The sequence below is a fragment of the Tachyglossus aculeatus genome, chromosome 15 (assembly GCF_015852505.1).
Source record: "Tachyglossus aculeatus isolate mTacAcu1 chromosome 15, mTacAcu1.pri, whole genome shotgun sequence".
In the NCBI taxonomy this organism is placed as follows: Eukaryota; Metazoa; Chordata; class Mammalia; order Monotremata; family Tachyglossidae; genus Tachyglossus; species Tachyglossus aculeatus.
Genome location: NC_052080.1, coordinates 6,683,633 through 6,702,233, shown reverse-complemented (window position 1 = coordinate 6,702,233; position 18,601 = coordinate 6,683,633). Strand labels below are relative to the sequence as shown.

Genomic DNA, 18,601 nt, shown 5'->3' with positions numbered 1-18,601 from the left:
ATCTACCCCAGCGTTTAGGACAGTGCCTGCCTTCATTCATTCATTCGACCGTATTCACTGAGCGCCTACTGTGTGCAGAGCACTGGACTAAGCGCTCGGGAACTACAGGTTGGCAACAGATAGAGACGGTCCCTACCCAACAACGGGCTCACGGTCTCCCTTGTATCTTCCCCAGCGCTTAGGCCAGTGCCTGCCTTCATTCATTCAACCGTATTTACTCATTTTGTACTTCCCAAGCGCTCAGCACAGCGCTCTGCACATAGTAAGCGCTCAATAAATACGATTGATGATGATGATGATAAATGAATGAATAAATGATGATGATAAATGAATAAATACGATTGATGATGATGATGATACTCTGCACACAGTAGGCGCTCAGTAAAAAAAAAAATTTACTGAGCGCCTACTGTGTGCAGAGCACTGGACTAAGCGCTCGGGAACTACAAGTTGGCAACAGATAGAGACGGTCCCTTCCCAGCAACGGGCTCACGGTCTCCCTTGTATCTACCCCAGCGCTTAGGACAGTGCCTGGCACATAGTAAGCGCTTAGCGCCTACTACCATAATCACTATTATGATGATTATTATAAAGACGAGGGGATGGATGGATGGATGGATGGAAGGAGGGCCGGGCCGGGGGGGCGGGGGGCGCGCGCCAGGGGGAGCACGTGGCGGGGGCGCGCGCGGAGGGGGGGCGCGCGCGAGGCGGGAGCGCGCGAGGGGGGGCTTCGGCCGCGACTGACTTACCGTGGCCACGGCGCAGAGTGGGGCGGGCGGGCGGGCAGGACCCCAGAGTCCGGGCCGCCCCGAGGCCCGGCTGCCGTGCCGCGCCTGCGCGCTCGCCCTCCCTCCTCCTCCTGCTCCCCCTCCCTCCCGCCCGCCCGGGGCGCCCGGCGCATGCGCGCCCCCCCCCAGCACCGGATCAAACCCCGCAGCGCCCCCTGCCGGACGCAGCCGACACGGCGCAGGCCGGAGACACCGCCCCACGGGCCACCCCGCAGGGGGAAGGTGAGGGAGCGCTAATCCTAACAACGATGGCATTTAGGAAGCGCTTACTACGCGCCCAGCACTGTTCTAAGCGCTGCGGAGGGTAGCAAGGTGATCAGGTGGTCCCCCGCGCCGCTCGCACTCTTCATTCTCAGCTGGGTGACTTCGGGCAAGTCACTTCTCTGGGCCTCAGTTGCCTCAGCTGGAAAATGGGGATGAATAATAATAATGATAATGGCATTTATTAAGCGCTTACTACGTGCAAAGCGCTGTTCTAAGCGCTGGGGGGGTTACAAGTTGACCAGGTTGTCCCACGGGCTCATAGTCTTCATCCCCATTTTACGGATGAGGGAGCTGAGGCCCAGAGAAGTGAAGTGACTTGCCCAGGGTCACACAGCTGACAAGTGGCGGAGCCGGGATTTGAACCCATGACCTCTGACTCCAAAGCCCGGGCTCTTTCCACTGAGCCACGCTGCTTCTGTGAGCCCCACGTGGGACAACCTGATCACCTTGTATCCCCCCGCCAGTGCTTAGAACAGTGCTTGGCACATAGTAAAGCGCTTAATAAATGCAAGTCCCCCCTTTTACAGATGAGGGAACTGAAGCCCAGAGAATCAATCGTATTTATTGAGCGCTTTCTGTGTGCAGAGCACTGTACTAAGCGCTTGGGAAGTACAAGTTGGCAACATATAGAGACGGTCCCTACCCGACAGTGGGCTCACAGTCTAGAGAAGTGAAGTGACTTGCCCAAAGTCACCCACCTGACAAGAGTCGGAATTTGAACCCATGACGTCCGACTCCCCAACCTGGGCTCTTTCCACTGAGCCACGCTGCTTCTCTGGCATTTGTGAAGCACCTACTATGTGCCAAGCACTGTTCTAAGTGTTGGCGGGGGGGGGGGTTACAAGGTGATCAGGTTGTCCCACGTGGGGCTCACAGGTTTCATCCCCATTTTCATTCATTCAATCGTATTTATTGAGCGCTTACTGTATGCAGAGCACTGTACTAAGCGCTTGGGAAGCGCCAAGTACTAAGCGCTCTCCCCCTCCTCCCCCCTCCACCCCCCCACCTTACCTCCTTCCCTTCCCCACAGCACCTGTATAAGGTATATATGTTTGTACGTATTTATTTATTACTCTATTTTACTTGTACATATTTATTCTACTTATTTTATTTTGTTAATATGTTTTGTTTTGTTCTCTGTCTCCCCCTTTCTAGACTGTGAGCCCACTGTTGGGTAGGGACCGGCTCTATATGTTGCCAACTTGTACTTCCCAAGCGCTTAGTACAGTGCTCTGTACACAGTAAGCGCTCAATAAATACGATTGAATGAATGAAGTACAAGTCGGCAACATATAGAGATGGTCCCTACCCAACAACGGGCTCACAGCGCTTAGAACAGTGCTTCAGCGCTTAGAACAGTGCTTGGCACATAGTAAGTGTGTAATAATAGTAATAATAATCATTATTATTATTATAGTAATAATAGTAATAGTAATAATAATCATTATTATTATTATTACAGAGGAGGGAACTGAGGCTCAGTGACGTGACTTGCCCAAAGTCACCCAGCTGACAATTGTCGGAGGCGGGATTCGAACCCGTGACCTCAGACCCCAAAGTCCGTGCTCTTTCCACCGAGCCACGCTGCTTCTCCTTATACCGGAATACCGCCCCCCGCGCGCAGCGCCGGTCAGACGCCGACCCACGGGCCACTTCGCAGAGGGAAGGTGAAGCAGCGGTAATAATAATAATAATAGTGGTATTTGTTAAAAGTAATAATAATGACGATGATGGCATTTGTTAAGCGCTTACTATGTGCGAAGCACTGTTCTAAGCGCTGTGGGGGATGCAAGGTAATCAGGTTGTCCCACGTGGGGCTCACAGTCTTAATAATTCCCATTTTACAGAGGAGAGCACTGAGGCCCAGTGAAGTGACTTGCCCAAGGTCGCACAGTAGACAAGGGGCGGATCCTTAGTACAGTGCTGCGCACACAGTAAGCGCTCAATAAATACGATTGAATGAATGAATGAATTAAAATCCACGACCTCTGACTCCCAAGCCCGGGATCTTTCCACTGAGCCATGCTGCTTCTCAGATGAGGGAACTGAGGCACAGAGAAACTTCTTTTAAGCTCAGTGGAAAGATCCCGGGTTTGGGAGTCAGAGGTCGTGGGTTCTAATCCCGGCTCCGCCACTTGTCTGCTTGGTGACTTTGGGCGAGTCATTTCACTTCTCTGGGCCTCTGTTACCTCACTTGTAAAATGGGGATTAATAATAATAATAGTAATAATAATAATGGCATTTATTAAGCACATACTATTGACAAAGCACTGTTCTAAGCGCTGGGGAGATTACAAGGTAATCAGGTTGTCCCACGGGGGGCTCACAGTCTTCAACCCCATTTTACGGATGAGGGAACTGAGGCTCAGAGAAGTGAAGTGAGTTGCCCAAAGTCACACAGCTGACAATTGGCAGAGCCGGGATTAGAACCCATGACTTCTGACTCTAAAGCCCATCCTCTTTCTACTGAGCCACGCTGCTTCTCATAAGATTGTGAGCCCCACGTGGGGCAACCTGATCACCTTGTATTCCCCCAGTGCTTAGAACACTGCTTGGCACATAGTAAGCACTTAACAAATACCATCATTATTATTGTTAAGTGCTTACCAGGTGCCAGGCACTGAAGTAAGCACTGAAGCATCATGGTGGAGTGCTCTGTACACAGTAAGCGCTCAATAAATACGATTGAATGAATGAATAGAGCCCGGGCTTGGGAGTCAGAAGGTCAGGGGTGCTAATGCCAGATCTGCCACTTGTCTGCTGTGGGACCCTTGGGCAAGTCACTTCACTTTTCTGCACCTCAGTTTCCTCATCTGTAAAATGAGGATTGAGGCTGTGAGCCCCACCTAAGATAGGGACTGTGTCCAGTCTGATTTCCGAGCCTTCCCAGGCTGAGCCCCCTCCTTCCTCTCCCCCTCCCCATCCCCTCCGCCCTACCTCCTTCCCTTCCCCGCAGCACCTGTATATGTTCGTACAGTTTTATTACCCTATTTATTTTACTTGTATATATTTACTATTCTATTTATTTTGCTAATGATGTGCATCTAGCTTTACTTCTGTTTATTCTGACAACCTGACACCTGTCCACATGTTTTGTTTTGTTGTCTTTCTCCTCCTTCTAGACTGTGAGCCCATTGTTGGGTCGGTACCGTCTCTATATGTTGCCAACTTGTACTTCCCAAGCGCTTAGTACAGCGCTCTGCACACAGTAAGCGCGCAAAAAATACGATTGAATGAATGAATGAATTTGTTTGTATAATAATGATGGCAGTTGTTAAGTGCTGACTATGGGCAAAGCACTGTTCTAAGCGCTGAACCCCACCGCAGAGCTTAGTACAGTGCCTGGAACATAGTAAGCACATAACAAATACCATTATTATTATTTTGCAAGCAAATCAGGTTGGACACAGTCCCCGTCCCACATGAGGGCTCGCAGTCTCAATCCCCTTGGGTAAAGTGACCCAAAGTGACCCGGCCATCAAGGGGCGGGGCTGGGGGGACAGTGTCTACCAACTCTGTTATGTTGCACTCTCCCAAGAGCTAGTACAGTGTTGTGCACACAGCTTTCAGTAGATACCATTGATTGATTGATTGATTGGAGGGAGGGTGACAGGCCCAGGCGAGGGGGGAAGGATAGAGACCCCGGCAGAGGAAAAGAGTAGTTTGGGGAAGTGACGGGGACGGGGAAGGAGGAAACTCTCAAATGGCATTTGGAATTTTTAAAACCTTGCCCAAAGAAACTGACATTTCCCGGTGTGTGACGGGGAAGGGGACAATCGGTTGCCCTTTATTCTCCCAGAAGGAGTATGGGCAGTGGAGAGGAGGAGGAGACAAGGTTATGGGAAAGTACCATCACAACCTCGAGCACGCGTGCCATCTGTTTTCTCAGATGGACATGTTTCCATCCCAGGCTCCCAAACAGCACAGATTAATCAATCAGTAGTATTTCAGTCAATGGCAGTTATCAAGCCCTAATTGTGTTTGTAAGCAGTTGGGAGATTGAGAGCTTACCCAGGGAGGAGCACTGTAGAGCTGAGCAGGGTGAGGATTTAAATGTCTTTCTTTTGTTGAACCTTACCTTCCAGGCAGAGGGGAAGGAAATGTAAAATTGCCCTCTAAAAGTGGAGTTAGGCGATGCTCTGTAACTGGATCGGGGCACAGTCTGCACACTTGGCCTGGCCTGGAAGTGGGCTGCAGGGTGGAGGGGTAAACAAATCTCAATAGCCAAGGGCTGCCAACCCCGGGGGCTTTGGAGGAGAGAGGGGGAACTTAAGCAGACCTCCCTATTATGGTATTTATTAAGGGCTTACTATCCAGCCCCGAACTAGCCTTCTCCTGCAAAAATATGTGTCCTGCCTATTCCGAGAAGTGGTGTGAACTTTGTCTCCCTTCCCTCCTGTCCAGCTCCCCATATGTCCTTCCTAAACACATTCCTCCCCACCAGGGGAAAAAAAAAAAACCCTTCTCTTAATCTGGCTAGGGGAGAGGTAATGACTGTTTCACGGGCATGAAAAGCTACCCTCTATTTCTCTGAACAATCCCATTTTTTTCCTACAAAAGATGTTCTGGGAGTGCCTGCCTGCCTGCAGAGCAAGAAATCACTTCCTGCACCGCCAGTGAGTTGCTGTGATTCTCCGAAAATGAAAGCCTGCATCTGTTTATGTGGTACGTAGATAAATTGAATGACACCTCGACAGGTAGTCCTCATGCCAGCTGTCAGTTCCCAGGGGTACGAACTCGGGGGTTTGTAGGGAAAGAGAAATTGGGGATCGCTTAACTACCGCACATCCTCAGCTACACATTAATTTTACAGAATTAGCTCCTTGCATTTTTAAGTCGTGACACCACTAGAAGCAACCCAGCAATTAGGGGTCAGTGCCTCTCTATCATTTTACCCATCTTTTCTGGCAAAAACGCAAGAACAGAATTTACAGAAGCAGATGGGCTGGAGTAGATGGTGTTTCGCTATCCTTTTTCAGTATTGAATGTTAATTGCGTAGGCTCTGTGAAGGCAGCAAGCCCTGTGGCACCAGCTTTCCTAGTAATTAAGTGCACCCTTGATTTCAAATATTCTGAAGAGTGAGCTTTTAGGGCATGCATTACAACATATGTTGTGGCATTGTTACCCCTTTGAACTGTGTGGGCCTTAGAAAGGGTTCATAGTATTTGCGTTTGTTATTTTTGGAATACTGACTGCATCCCAGCTCGGCCAGTTGTCAGCTGTGTGCCTTTGCACAAGTCACTTAACTTCTCTGTGCCTCAGTTCCCTCATCTGTAAAATGGGGATTAAGACTGTGAGCCCCCCGTGGGACAACCTGATCTCCTTGTAACCTTCCCAGCGCTTAGAACAGTGCTTTGCACGTAGTAAGCGCTTAATAAATGCCATTATTATTATTATTATCATTCTTTCACCAAGTGGTAATTTTGATTTAGTGCTATAGCATTTCAAAAACTAACATTTAGCTTGACAATAACTTGCGTGCTATAGGAAATCAATTATTTAATAGCATTTATTGAACACCTGCTGTATGCTGAGCACTGTACTAAGTATATGGGAGAGTACAGATGCGTAAGTACAGCGTGGCTCAGTGGAAAGAGCAACAGCTTGGGAGCCAGAGGTCATGGGTTCTAATCCCATCTCCACCACATGTCTGCTGTGTGACCTTGGGCAAGTCACTTAACTTCTCTGAGCCTCAGTTACCTCATCTGTAAAATGGGAATTAAGACTGTGAGCCCCCCGTGGGACAACCTGATCACCTTGTATCCCCCCCACTGTGCTTAGAACAGTGCTTTGCACATAGTAAGCGCTTAATAAATGCCATCATTAATTCATTAATTAAGTAGACACAATCTGTGCCCTCAAAGAGCTTGGGAATTAAAGGTAGACAGGAGGAGAAAATGTGAAACAATGAAATTCTGAAGTGGCATGTCTAATTAGTCAGTCGTATTTATTGAGCGCTTACTTTGTGCAGAGCACTCGCTGTGGGCAGGGAATGTGTCTGTTTATTGTTATATTTTACTCTCCCAAGCGCTTAGTACAGTGAGCTGCACACAGTAAGTGCTCAATAAATGCAGTCGAACAAATGAACGAATATAATGTAACATAGCTAGTAGAGTCGTCTTATATAATCATATGACTGATGACTGTATTAAGAGTGAATGCCGGTGGGAGTGTTCCTTGGACCGCAGGAAATTGCCAAGTTGGTTCCTTAAGGATTCAGCCAGCCCCCAAATTCTGGAAAACCATCTCTCATTAAGAGTTCAGTTCCCTTTCTGGCAAAACCCAGACTAATGGTCCTTCCGACCCAGGATCGTGTCCCTGATAGGGACACCCTGACAGTGGTTTGAAGGAGCCGAGCAACGGTTACCCCCCTTTTGTCATCCAGCTCCGGAGTTAGGGGTGCACCTTCTAAAATCCCTCCCTTTTCTCACAGCCCATAAAGGATGGTGCTGCCAGGAAGCACCTTGAGTCCAAATGGCAGGCTGGGAGAAAGGCACCCTTCATCAGAGGAAGCCAGGGGTCCTGGGAGTTTGAGGATGCTATTACTTTGAGAAGGAAGTTGGGTTGGGGAGATGAGCTTGGATGTAGGTGATTGGATTTTGGGGTCGGTTTTTCTCATTTACTGTTTAGTCATTTACTCTTGTCTGTTTAACCAATAAGTAATCCTCAAACCATAAATTTAATGATGTAGGTTATATCTTCTTTCCTTTCTTTTCAATAGTATCTGTCTGAGGTGCAAATAAACAGCAAAATGGCCTGAAGGTAGGCAGGAGGAAGAGTATCCAGAAGCTAGATGGTCATTCCTTGGAGTAATCAAAAGTTAACCCTAGCAGTACTAGCCTCGTTAGGTCAAGGAACAAAAGACTTGGTTTATGAGCTTACAGCATCTCATTACCCTCTTGAGATGATACAGTGAAATTATCTGGTCTAATTAATGGGAAGCCAGTAGCTTCTCTGAAAGGTAGATTTATTGTGAAGCGTAATCACATAAAAATTAGCATGCGCGCGCACACACACACACACACACATACATCTCTGTTCCTGAGACAAGATTTTCCTAACATAAAGAATTAGAAACGGTATTTGTGGAGAAAAAAATGCCCCATTGACTTTTATCCAGCTCCTTGGCCCTCTTCAATATGAGTAGTTTTTGTTTTCTCAATCTTGGTAAGAATCAGTCTTCCTGAGCTATAGTCAACATCCTCTTTGAAACTCCGGCTTGATTTTATTACCTCAAGCTGGTTCCTGTCATACAATAGATTGATATCTTGCTACCAAAATCTTTCTCGTAAGCAAGATAGTTAACCCCAAAGTAGTTTCTGTGTGGGATGTCCCTGCATGACTTGAAACAAGGGCAGGGTTCAGTGGGGCATAAATCATACATGGACCCCACCATGGGCTGCTCTACTCTCACCACCAAACTTGGACAATCACCAGACCAGAGTGGGGCACATTTTCCCTCCTCCCCTCCTCACCAACAAAGTCATTAGCAGACTTCGTCCCATTTAACCCTCTGGAAAAAGCATGTAAATTCTTTTTTTTTATTATTATTTTTAAGGTAAATAATTGTCTAAATAGAGAAATCTCGCCCTAGTGGAAAGAGTTCTGGAACTGGGAGTCAGGAGATCTGGGTTTGAGTCCCAGCTCTGACATTGGCCTACTGTGTGAACTGGGGTAAGTCACTTAGCCTCTCTGAGCTTCGGTTTTCTCATCTGTAAAATGAGGATGAGCCCCTGTATGGGACGGGGCTGTGCCCGAAAATAATCTCATATCTACCTCAATGCTTAGCCCATAGAAAGTACTAAATAAATGACAAAATAATCGTTTTCATTATTACTGATGGTCTATCCTTGAGTTTTAGAATACCTCTATCGATGATCGTTTAGGCAGAATGCCAATACATTGTCTTCTTCAAGCTCAAAACTACTACAATGCATATTTGAATACTAACTTTACGAGGACCCCTTAAATAATATGGAAATAAATAGTGCTCCGTGCTTGTCGGAACGGAACAAAAATAGAGAAATACTTCTTTCTAGTTACTGTAGGTCTTTATACGGGACCTTACAAATGAGGCTCTCAAAACTGTAGCATTGTATTCTGGCAGTGGGGATCACCACTGCGTTCCAGGAGGGAAAACTGAAGTGCAGAGCAGCTAAGGGGCTTGCCCCAAATCACCAGGGCAGGCAAATCGAGCTGCCTGCCTCCCAGGATGAGCTCAGAATCTCTGTGGGTGGCTGTTTTGGACCATTTCTTAAGACTGCCTCTGCCTTGGAGTCAGAGTTCTGCGTGGATCTGGGTTCTGTTTCCACTGTCATAACCCCCCTGCCATGACCCGGGACCGGGCAATGATACCATGCTGCCCTTTCCGCGGCACGAAGCAGCGTGGCCTAGTGGCTAGAGCCCGGGCCAGAGAGTCAAAAGGTCATGGGTTCTAATCCCGGCTCTGCCGCTTGTCTGCGTTGTGGCCTTGGGCAAGTCACTTCACTTCTCTCGGCCTCAGTTACCTCACCGGTAAAATGGGGATTGAGACTGAGCCCCACGTGGGGCAGGGACTGTGTCCAACCCAATTTGCTTGTATCCACCCCAGGACACAGTACCTGATACATAGTAAGATCTTAACAAATACCATTATTATTATTATTATTTTTATTATTATTGTTTACCAGAACCCAGGCACCTTGGGGCCTTCAGCAGCCAATACATTTTTTTCTTCGGGTCATCATCAGTTGACAGTGTTTGCGCCTTAGCCGGTTTCACCTCTTGTGCTACACCTCATATTGCTCTTCCAACCTGGGGCATTTGAGGAGGAAAGAACAACATTTGGTTTAATAAGTTGTAGGACTAAAATTACATGCAGAAGCAGAAGCAGAATGGCCTAGAGAAGCAGCGTGGCTCAGTGGAAAGAGCCCGGGCTTTGGAATCAGAGGTCATGGGTTCAAATCCTGGCTCTGCCAGCTGTGTGACTTTGGGCAAGTCACTTAACTTCTCTGGGCCTTAGTTACTTCATCTGTAAAATGGGGATTAAAAGTGTGAGCACCCCCGGGGACAACCTGATCACCTTGTAACTTCCCCAGCGCTTAGGACAGTGCTTTGCACATAGTAAGCACTTAACAAATACCATTATTATTATTATTAGTGGAAAAGAGCACAGACCTGAGAGTCAGAGGACCTGGGCTCTGGTCCCAGCTCTGCCACTTGCTTGCTGTGTGACCTTGGGCAAGTCACTTCACTTTTCTCTGCCTCAGTTACCTCACCTGTGAAATGGAAATTGAAGTCTCCTCCCTCCGATTTAGACTGTGAACCCCATGTGGGACTTGGACTGTGTCAAACCTCATAAATTTTTATCTACCCCAGCACTTAGAACAGTACTTGACACAAAGAAATGCTTAACAGATACCACACACAAAAAATGCTCTTTCCCTGGTAGCTTTGATTATGAAAATGTAACATTGAATCTTCCTAGGTGTTTATCTTCCCAGGTGTTTGTGAGGCAAGTGAAAATGGAACTTTCTATCTCCTGCCAAAATCTCCCCTTCTAGACTGTAAGTTTGTTAATAATCATAAGAATAATAGTAATAGCGGTGTCTTTTAAGCACTTACTATGTGCCAGGCACTGTACTAAGCCCTGGGGTGGGTACAAGCAAATCTAGTTGGACATAGTCCCTGGCTCACATGGGGCTCACAGTCTTAATTCCCATTTTACAGATGAGGTAACTGAAGAATTCTGTTGTATTGTACTCTCCTGTGTGCTTAGTACAGTGTTCTGCATGCTGAAAGTGCCCAATAAATACTATTGATTGATTGACTGATAGACTAAGGATGTGGAAGAGTTCTGTGGTAAGGCCCAGAATCACTGTTATTCAGAAGAAAGGACCTGAATCAATTACTTTGACTTCCTGTAACTGTTTCCAGCAGAAATTTGTTCATTTTCAAACTAAATGGATGATTAGTACAACTGGAAACACTGTATAGGTTCCAAATTAAACTTAATTTCAAAAGACAAAATATCTGCCTTCAACAGGTCATTCCACTTACTGATCAGTAATGGGAATGGGAATAATTTCTAGGGCCTCTTTCCTAATCCAGTCAGGAAGGGCTGTGAAGTTAAGATTGAAGGTCAGAGCAAATACTGAGCCAGGGTTACCATAGCATTTATTAATGTGGTGAATGTTTTTCAGCTTGATAGTGAATCATTTATTTTACTCTCAGCGCCTCCAGAAATGCTCACTGGCATTATTGCCCTCAGCGGTTTAAGGAACAGTGTCATGAATCAAGTGTTAAAATTTGAAAGGACCGATCACAGGACAGTTCATTCTTCAGAATGGCAGTCAGTAAATAGAGAACACAGATTTCTTTTTTTTTTTCACAACTGGCTGCCTTGTTTCACAAAATTGGGAAATTCCCCTCAGCATTCTTGCTGGCCTCAAATTTGCAAGTACAAACTCTCATCAGCTAGGTATGTTTCCAGAAATTGGCAGTGTTTCATGTTCAATTACTTTTGCCTCCAACCTCTTCCTTCAAAAATGGAATTTATTCCTCACCTTATTCATATGCATGATTTGACCTTGAATTGGCTTCTCTCATGAATAAGCCCTTTTTCTTCAACTTTGGTGTTCGTGGAAATGACTCCTTGCTTTTGTGTAGGGAAATCATAGGTTTTCAAATTTCCCCAAACCTCACCTCCCCACGCTTGCCTTCAATCTTTATGAAATCCTTTTCATCCAAGTGACCCTTTTCAAATTGTTTTCTTTCGCTTTTTCCTGCTCCCTCTGTTTGTTTTGTGAAAAATCCCTCCCAGGGAAGGCATTTTTCTTTCCTGGCTGCTGGCAGAAGCAGCATGTAGTGGATTTGTTCTCGCTGGTCTTCTCCACCGTGCCTCATCCTGCTTCTAGATGAGACTGGAGTGGAGGCATCAGCTCAAACTCAGTTTGTGACATTGGTATGCCAATATATTTAGTTTAGCCAATTAAGCCCCCTCTAAGTAGCTCTCCACCCCTAATGGAGTTAGAACATTTCTTCCCCCAGACAGATTTCAACCTACTTACACTTTTTCTTTACACACACGGGGTGTCTGTGTCAGTGTCCCTTGGCACACACTAGCTGGCCTCTCCTGATTTAGGGACAGCTGCATGCACAGACCATGCACTTGAATTCATCCTTCCGTGACTGTGATCCTGGGATTTCTCCCAGGGACATGGTCTAAGGTCTTTACCTTCTCACTGGGGCCAGCACAATCTTCCCCACTGTACAAAGAAGCAAGCCACCTTCTTCATTCATTCATTCAATCATATTTATTGAGCGCTTACTGTGTGCAAAGCACTGTACTAAGCACTTGGAAAGTACATTTCAGAAGTAAAGAGAGACCATCCCTGCCCACATCGGACTTACAGTCTAGAATGGGGGAGACAGACATCAAAGCAAGTAAACCGGCATTGATATAAATAAATAGAATTATAGATATATGCACATCAAAACAAGTAAACAGGCATCAAAATAAATAAATAGAACTGTAGGTACATACATATATACACCAGTGCTGTGGGGCAGGGAGAGGGGAGTAGAGCAAAGAAGCAAGACCACTCATTTGTTCGACTTGAAGAAATGGGTGAGCGTCATTAGACACAGTTAATGCATCATTAGGGGAACAGAGACAGAAACAGACTCAATTATTGTGCCAGAGCACAAAGACCAATGTTTTAGCTCACGCAGCACAGCTACAGACAAGGTTAGAAACAAGGCAGCTTTGTACACTGCTCTACAAGGCTATTCCCTTGCCAGTTGCTCAGTCGGTTGAACCCAAGACCTGTATTCTGAATTCAAGATTGATTTTAATCTGTCTTGGCAGCCTCCTTAAATATCGCAGTCATCTGGAACTGGGAATAATGAGCAGTCTTTGTAAAATGGCACGGTCATGCTTGCTGTGAATCTCAGCAGATGAAAAAATATCATCTTTGGTAAATGATGTTAAGCATCTTATCGACTTTAAGACTTTTATCTTTTGTACTTTAAGATTTGTCCTCTAAAAAAAAAACCACACCACATAAGCCACATGCACCTGTGTTTTGTTTTATTAATAGACCTTGATAAACACACCTCTAGATTTTGCCTAGAGAAGTACTGTATTCCTTTCGGGGGAGTCTTCATTTCCCATTTATTGTATGTGTATGTCATGTACAATACTTGCAAATTTTATAACTGAAACTACGCTTACTATTTAGGGAGATTCGTGACAATCCAGGGCAGATTAAATCATTTTATGTTGGCGTGGGGACTGGTCCCACCCCCAAATTTTATAGTTGAAATTCTACTAGGAACTGCCCAGGCCTTTTGAAATTCGACTTGGCAAGGGAAAACAATCCAGCGAAATGCCGTGTTCATTTTCATGAGAGAAGGAGAAAACAACACAGTGATCCCTCAAGATTCATTCAGAAACTCAGTATTTCCCTCAGAGGGTAACCGAGAGCAGCAGGGAGAGATCTCTGCCAAAAATGCCTACATTTCCTGCAGTCAGCACAACCCAAACAACTCCACACCCTAAATAAAACCTCTGGGCCTGTGAGAGAGTGCACTAAAGTAGAGAACTTGTTTAAAATGCTTAGAGTTATTTCAAATGGCAGAGAACAGATGGCTGTGAACGTTTCAACAATATGTCTCCTGCAAATCAGCAAACTTAAAAGCTGTTGTGTAACAAACATCCTGGTTTATATCCGAACTATACCACCCGCACTGCCAGTACCTGCATTACCCAGAACAATTCCAAGTATAATATACCAACGGCATTAGTAAACAATAGCAGGGAGAACAGCTGGGGTCATAAAAATGAAAAACACCACCCATTCACTATGCAGAGGACAGGATATTCCTGGCTAGAGTCAACAGTGTCACCATAAATTTTTAAACTGATGATCAATCCTAATACGTGTTTCGCATTTTTCATCCTCAGTATCATTAGAGCACCACCTTGGAAAATCATTATGGCCCTTAAAAATTCATGAAAAAATAAATCCTACATTTCCATTAAGTTCTTACCTACATACCATATTTATGATGCCATGAATTATGAATGAATAATAAAAAATGCAAAATACATCATAAAAATAATTTGTTTCAAAATGGTAACGGTGTATTAGAAAATTCTAACCTGGTCTTTCTATCTCCCTCATGTTTATAAATTGAAGGGGGGGAGCAGAATTATCAATATCAATTTCTCCCAAACAAGAACGTTTTTGATTTTTATCATTTTGGTATCTGCTTAAAATTGCAAGTGAATGTCCTTCTACTTAATTACTAAATACTGTTCCTGGGAATACCAATTGTGCATTTAACTTTTTAGGCCTATCCATCGTAGTATTTGAGGGCATTTTCCAAATTATAAAAGTTGAGTAAAATGGGGAAAATTAAAAACGAAGGAAATCACAGTGTTTGGGAGGACCAATAAAGTTATTAAGTATTTTCAAATGTTCAGTGGCAAAACAAAGCCCTCCAGAAAAGAGGCTTCGCATGGAGAAGCAGTGTGGTTTAGTGGAAAGAGCCAGGGCTTTGGAATCAGAGGTCATGGGTTCAAATCACAGCTCTGCCACTTAATAATAATGATGGCATTTTGTCAGCTGGGTGACTCTGGGCAAGTCACTTAACTTCTCTGTGCCTCAGTTACCTCATCTGTAAAATGGGGACTAAGACTGTGAGCCCCACATGGGACAACCTGATAACCTTGTATCTACCCCAGCGCTTAGAGCAGTGCTTTGCACATAGTAAGTGCTTAACAAATACCATCATTATTATTATTATTAATGATGATGGCATTAATTAAGCACTTTCTATGTGCAAAGCACTGTTCTAAGCACTAGGGAGGTTACAAGGTGATCAGGTTGTCCCATGTGGGGCTTACAGTCTTCATCCCCATTTTACAGATGAAGTAATTGAGGCATAGAGAAGTTAAGTGACTTGCCCAAAGTCACACAGTTGACAATTGGCAGAGCTGGGATTTGAACCCGTGACCTCTGACTCCAAAGCCCAGGCTCTTTCCACTGAGCCACGCTGTTTCTCAGACCAAAATCTCAGCGAGAAAAAAAGCTCTGGCAAAGAGAAAGGAAGGTGAAAGGGTAAAACGCACCCCCATCTCCCAAACATCCCATTGTTAGCAAGTTGGTGATTTTTTTGATTGCTGTACTAAATGACTTGGATCTAGTTTCAAGACTGCAGTAGCAATGGATTTATTGTCCGGACCCCCATTGAATGCCAATATGATCAATATGCTAAAGATTTCCCATTCATTCATTTATTCAGTCGTATTTATTGAGCGTTTACTGTGTGCAGAAGTACCGATGCTCTACTCCCCTGCAGAGATGCTCACATTCCAACCTTCCTGCCCCTGGCCCATTCCCGCCCACACTCTCAGTGACAGAGACTATGAATAGAAGCCAGCCAGAAGCAGGGTGTAATTGTTAGGGGGAGATTTCAAGAAAGACCTGAAGCAAACTCTCTCACCAAAGGTAGATGATAGAAAGTTTTATCTTTACTCTCTAGATGTGGCAAAGGCAAGACGAAATAGCTCACCCCAAACCAGACAGATATTCAGTGTAATCAGTGTTTTTGTGAGTTTTGTGGGATTCAGGATTACTGCCATTCAGGTTTGCTCCCAACATGCCACTGTTAAGCTCTTATGTTGCCAACTTGTACTTCCCAAGCGCTTAATACAGTGCCCTGCACACAGTAAGTGCTCAATAAATATGATTGATTGAATGAATGAGTGATTGTAACCGCTCACTGAGACGTTTCAATTAGGTTTTCAATTATTGTCTCAAATGCTAAAACTATTGATAATTTGTACCTTTGGGGTTCAGATTGAGGGGTTTAACAAGTTTCTATCTAGGGGACGTGATTCATTCGTTCCCTTTCCTCATGAGAACAATCTTAACCAAAACTTGAGGAGGGCAGGGAAATGAAGTGCTCTTCTGGAGGTGGTGGGGCGGGGGAGAACAGACGGAGGAGGGAAGGGCAAGTCTGTTAACTGTCACAAGTTAGGGAGAGAATGAAAATGAGCCAACTGCTGGTTGAAATGAGAACCCGAAGAAACCTCCCACTAATCTATGTTATTACGACATGATTGTGTGAATATTTATTTTGGAATTGGTTTCTTGTTTCCGCACACGCATATAGATTAGCTTGGCCAGTGTCAGTTTCAGAAAAAAAATAAGTTGGTTCATTATCAGCTATTTGGTGACACGTTCTCTTCACTGCTGCATTGATGGGGGCAGCATTTCTGTTCTAGAAATAGGGATCAGGTCATCACACTCCCTAATTCCTTTGGACAATTTTGGAAAGCCTGGACAATTGAGAAAGGATTTCAGCAGTCAATTAATCCTATTTATTGAGGGCTTGCTACGTGCAGACCACTGTACCGAGCACTCAGGAGAGTATACTATAACAGAGATGGTAGACACGTCCCTTGCCCGCAACGAGCTTACAGTCTAGAGGAGGAGATAGACGTTAATCTAAATGAATAAATTACAGATATGAGCACTGGGGCTTGAGGGAGGGGTGAATAAAGGGTGCAATTCCAAATGCAAGGGCGATGCAGAAGGGAGTGGGGGAAGAGGAAATGAGGGCTTAGTCTGGGAAGGCCTCTTGAAGCAGATGGGCTTTTAATTAGGTTTTGAAAGTGGGGAGAGTGATCACCGGTTGGATTATGAAGAGAGAGGGCGTTCCAGGCCAGAGGCAGGATGTGGGCGAGAGGCCTGCGGTGAGATGGATGAGATCAAGATATAGTGAGTAACTTGACATTAGAGGAGTGAAGTGTGCGGGCTGGGTTGTAGTAGGAAAGAAATTTCAGAAGTTGACTCCTGAGAATGTTTGCTCAGAGGAGAGAAGGCCTCTCCAGACAAAAAGGATAACCAGCAGCTCTTTCCATAAACTGCTCTTGATCAGGAAGTCTTCTCAGCACTGCAATGTGGTCCACATTTGGCTGATTGAAGTACAAGCACCACTGTTCTTTCCCGAGTGATTACAGTTCCCCGATATCCCATGACACAGTTATTTTCTTTGTTTTTGATTTTTTTTTCAGTCATGGGATTACTCTGTTTTGCTCTCCCAACTGCTTAGTAGAGGTTTCTGCACTCAGAGAGCACTCGATAACTTCCCTTGATTGATTGTTTAAAGATCACCAGTCCTGGTCTTCTGCTGAGGCAACAGTTCTCCGTGTTGAGTGAGCGCTGTTCCCAGATGCTATCAAATAGCCACACTACCTCTTGAACAGCTGAGTAATATATTTGCCTGCCAGCCTTGTCTAGTTTGCTCAACCATTAACAGGACACAGACTTGACTGGCTTTTTTTCTGGTAATGCTGGGCTGAGCTGGTAAGAGAGCAACATGCTGTTGCCCAGTTCCCTTGGGATCAACAACACTTTTCGTGGCTCAGTGGAAAGAGCACGGGCTTTGGAGTCAGAGGTCATGCGTTCAAACCCCGGCTCCGCCAATTCTCAGCTGGGTGACTTTGGGCAAGTCACTTAACTTCTCTGGGCCTCAGTTACCTCATCTGTAAAGTGGGGATTAAGACTGTGAGCCCCCCCGTGGGACAACCTGATCACCTTGTAACCTCCCCAGCACTTAGAACAGTGCTTCACACGTAGTAAGCGCTTAATAAATGCCATCATCATTGTCTGCTTAGAAGGCATGTGCACTCATTGGCTGGGGACCGAATATCGGTATGCCCTTCCTCAGCATGAGTGATGCCTCACATCTGCTTTGAAACCCCAGGGGTCTTGGCTATTTATAGCCTGGCAAAGCATATACAGGGTGGGTCTGCCAGAATGTCCAGTGGGACTGGATTGAACTAAGTGGATTGGGAAATTGGAGGGATAAAGCAGGATCCACGTATGCCAATGCACTCGTAAGACATACCTTTCCCTCTCCCACCCTCCCATCAAAAGGACATTCAGTCCCATTCTTTAGCTCCAGGAAGGGTGAGGAAGGGTGGAGATAGCGCCCTCCCTCCCAGCAAACAGCAAACTATCCCTGAGAGATCTCCCTATTCATGTAAACCTAGAGAGCAGAAGCCTCTCGAGTCCGTAGTGTAATACCAGCTCACCCACCTTTTTGGAGTTTAGAAAACCCTCCTTCAGGCGAACATTCATTTTCATGAGATTTACAAGATTTTAGAGGAATGATTTCTGAGGTGCTGAAATTAATCCCCACTTCAGAGTCTCTAGTAGCTCAGAGAGGCTCTGTTGATTACCTTTCCCCTTTCTAGAAAAGATATTTTTGTCACCTCTTGAGTTCCTCAGGAGACATTTGCAGTGTTATCCCTAGACATCACCCTCTTCCCTTCCCCGTCTTTCCACCTGCCACCTCTACCTTCCTCAGTCCTGCTCTGTTGAAGCAAAGAGGGACCGGGAGAGGTTGCAGGAGAAAGCCGATCCTGAGCCAGCCTTTGCTCTCTAAGCCGGGAGCTTCAGAATGGTAAGAAAAATGATTTGGGAGCCAGGGACTCCCTAAGGCAGTCAGGATGAGAGAGGCAGAACTATTCCCTTTTGGACATTTGCTGTTG

At 45.5% G+C, this 18,601-nt stretch overlaps 1 protein-coding gene across 5 annotated transcripts in view; it reads right to left on the bottom strand.

Annotated features, from left to right (window-relative positions):
- Positions 1-786, bottom strand: part of AP1S2 (adaptor related protein complex 1 subunit sigma 2) — a 29,757-nt gene extending 28,971 nt beyond the window's left edge. For all 5 annotated transcript variants that reach the window (XR_005454138.1, XR_005454139.1, XM_038757044.1 and 2 more), the window contains exon 1: positions 750-786. The gene's annotated coding sequence lies outside the window, so the exon portion shown is untranslated. The remainder of the gene's footprint in view (positions 1-749) is intronic.
- Positions 787-18,601: the final 17,815 nt, after the last annotated feature.